The sequence below is a fragment of the Cebus imitator genome, unplaced genomic scaffold (genome assembly GCF_001604975.1).
Source record: "Cebus imitator isolate Cc_AM_T3 unplaced genomic scaffold, Cebus_imitator-1.0 Scaffold444, whole genome shotgun sequence".
In the NCBI taxonomy this organism is placed as follows: Eukaryota; Metazoa; Chordata; class Mammalia; order Primates; family Cebidae; genus Cebus; species Cebus imitator.
In genome coordinates, this window is record NW_016107759.1 from 1610314 (window position 1) to 1613905 (window position 3592).

At 50.7% G+C, this 3592-nt stretch overlaps 1 protein-coding gene across 3 annotated transcripts in view; it reads right to left on the reverse strand.

Annotated features, from left to right (window-relative positions):
• Nucleotides 1–3592, reverse strand: part of IFT140 (intraflagellar transport 140) — a 102479-nt gene that overhangs the window by 65938 nt on the left and 32949 nt on the right. The gene's annotated exons all lie outside the window — the stretch shown is intronic.

The window sequence follows — 3592 nt, forward strand, 5'->3', positions numbered from 1 at the left end:
AAAAAAAAAAAAAAAAAAAGTCAACCAGGTGAGCAGGGACCACAGGGGCATTCCTGCAGGCTGAAGGGAAGAGTTAGATTTCATTCTAAGTGAAACTAGAAGACTGCAGGGTTTTGAGCTGGGAAGTGATTTATATCATTTATATTTTCAAAACATCACCTTGACCTTTATAGCACTTTAGAAAGCATGCCTCACAGTCACGCTGGAGCAGACCTCACACTTTGTGGTGTGTCTTTTAGGGACTAACCTTAGTCCTCTGAGTTTCAAAGCAAAGCGCTAGGCTCAATGCAACCAATGCCCAGTGAATGGCTACACCCTGCCCAGCACTAGGTTGTGGGCGGAGCATCACACGTGAGTGGCACATCCCCCGGGAGCTCCATGTGGGGACAGCGAGTCTGGTGCGAACAGCTGAATGCATCCTGAGGCCAAGACAGGCAGCAGGGAAGGCACAGATCAAGTGCCCAGGAGCTGCACAGAGCCTGAGTGGCAAGGCAGGCTGGAAGAAGGGCAGAGGTCCAGGAGAACTTAGTGGGCACAGAAATCTAAACACAGACTCCAAGAACTGGTAAAGGGGCAGGAGCCTGCACACTGTGTCTAGGAAACTGAGGGCAAGGGACGATGGCTGGAGTCAGGGAGCGGGTATTTCAAGCTGAGGAAGCTCACTTCATTTTGATGTATCCAGTGGGAGCCTAAAAAATGCACATGGAGGCTGGGCACAGTGGCTCATGCCTATAATCCTAGCACTTTGGGAAGCTGAGGTGGGTAGATCATCTGAGGTCAGGAGTTCAAGAACAGTCTGGACATCATGGTGAAACCCCATCTTAAAAAAAAAAAAAAAATCCATATGGAATGAGCAAGTAGCTGCTTGAACACAGGATAAAGAGAGCAGAGGGAGTGGGCTAGCTGATGGGGCCGGGGCTGACACCATTAACAATGACAGAGGGCACTGGAGGCTCCTAGGTACGCTTGCTCTCTGCCCACCCCTTACCTGCTGGGCCCTGGGTTCAGATCTGTGCTTACCTCTTTTACATTCTTCAACTAACATCTTTATGTCAATACACTCCCAGTTCTCAAAGTACTGACTTCAGGGCACTGACCCAGCTCCTCATCTCCAGAGCCTGTATTTCCAGCTGTCTCTTGGACACCCCTAAGGGCTCTCCAAAGCACCTCGAACTGGCATCCTGCCCCGCCTCCTAGGTTGGCTCTGCCTCTGGAGCTCCTGATTAAAGGCACCATGACAGACCCAATCTCCCAGGCTGGAAAACCCAGAGCATCCTCAGTTCTGCACTCTCTGTAGCCACCCACAGTGCCCCTCTGCTCCAGCTCTGCAGGTGGTGCGTTGCCTGGGGCCAGGCCTGCAGATGTACTCTCCTGCGGTGTCTCCCACAGCTCCACTATTCTCCACCCCTACCCGAGGCTCCCCACTACACTGGCACAGAAGTTACTTTCTAGGAAGAAAATGATGGCAAGCCAAGAAAATAAATCAAAACGGGGGAAAGAAAAGAATTGTTATCAGAGGAAGGTTAGTCCTTTTCAGGGATCAGGCCCCTAGAGAGCTTCAGTGAGACAGCTGCCATGCCCTGCTCTCCCCTGAGCTGTGTGTTCATCTCTGAAAACCACCTGCTGCAGCCACAGGTAGCTATGAACTAACCTAATAAGCTGCACTGGGCAACACCCGCAACAATGCTCAGCCCATCGCTAATCAGTGGTATTCACGTCAACCAAAGAGGATTCCTAACAAACAATCTGCCATCGTCCCATGCCCAGTCCCTCTTTTTTGCCTTTAAAAACCTGCCTGTAACACAGGTCAAATGGAGCCCATTCCCAGTGTTCCTTGGTGCTGAGTTTTCTGGCAAGCTTTCCTTATCCTGGCTCAAGTAGACTACTTACTTATTTATTTTACTTTTGAGACAGGGTCTCACTCTGCTGCCCAGGCTGGAAAGTACAGTTGTATAATCGCAGCTCACTACAACCTCAACCTCCCCAGGCTCAGGTAATGTCCCACCTCAGCCTCCCAACCATCCGTGTGTGCCACTATGCCTGGTTAATTTTTTTGTATTTTTTGTAGAGACAAGGCCTCATTATGTTGCCCAGGCTGGTCTGGAACTCCTGAGCTCAAGAAATCCTCCCGCCTGGGCCTCCCAAAGTACTGAGATTACCGTCACGAGCTACCATGCCCGGCCAAGTAGACTGTTTAAATCACATTTTGGGCTTTAGCCTCTTCCTTTTTGATCAACAAAACGTACCGTCACTCCTGGCTTCAACCCCAACTGCCTTCAGGGTGAGGGTTCAGCTGACTAGCCATCCTGTCTCCCGTCCCACCTCCCACCACCACTGGTCCCACACACCACCCACTTCTATGGCGCTTGGCATTTGCATGGGAGGCTACTCAGGTCCTCCATGGGGCAGACGTGACTCCCTGAAACACACACAGGGCTAAGGACCTTTAGTTCTGGCCTAGGAGGCTGCCCTTTTCAGGGATGGAACCTCCTGAGTATCTGGAGTCACTGCATCCCTGACACAAACACCAACAACAGCCATGCATCTGTGTCCTGAGGGGGAGTGTCCTAGAAGGACAGGCTGGGTGTCCCACAAGGTTCGTGAGGGATCACTAACCCACCCTTACTCACGCCAGCACCACCTTACTAGTTACAACTGACATGTATTCCTTTTGAAACTTAATAAATTAATGACCAGCCATGGTGGCTCACACCGGTAATCCCAACAATTTGGGAGGCTGAGGCAGGAGGATCACATGACTCCAGGAATTCAAGACCAGCCTGGGCAATATAGTGAGACCCCATGTCTACAAAAATGTAGTAATAATAACAAAATTAGCCAGGCATGGTGATGGGCACCTGTGGTCCCAAGGCTGAGGCAGGAGAAAGAATTGAGCCCACGAGTTTGAGGCTGCAGTGAGCTATGATGGCACCACTGCACTCCAGTCTGGGCGACAGGATGAGATCCCATCTCTAAAAAAATAAAAGGCTGGGTGCAGTGGCTCACACCTGTAATCCCAGCACTTTGGGGAGGCTCAGGCAGGCGGATCACAAGATCAGGAGATCGAGACCAGCCTGGTCAACATGATGAAACCCTGTCTCTAGTAAAACACAAAAAATTAGCCAGGCGTGGTGTCACGTGCCTGTAGTCCCAGCTACTTGGGAGGCTGAGGCACGGGAATCGCTTGAACCTGGGAGGCAGAGGGTGCAGTGAGCTGAGATAGTGCCACCACACTCCAGCCTAGGAAAAGAGTGAGACTCCATCTCATAAATAAATAAATATGAAAATAATAAATTAGCCAGGTGGCCAGGCACAGTGGCTCATGCCTGTAATCCCGCACTTTGGGAGGTCGAGGCAGGCAGATCATCTGAGGTTGGAAGTTCGAGACCAGCCTGACCAACATGGAGAAACCCCATCTCTACTAAAAATACAAAATTAGCTGGGTGTGGTGGTGCATGCCTGTAATCTCAGCTACTTCGGAGGCTGAGACAGGAGAATCACTTGAACACGGGAAGCAGAGGTTGTGGTGAGCCAGGATCATACCATTGCATCTCTAGCCTGGGCAACAAGAGTGAAACTCCATCTCAAAAAA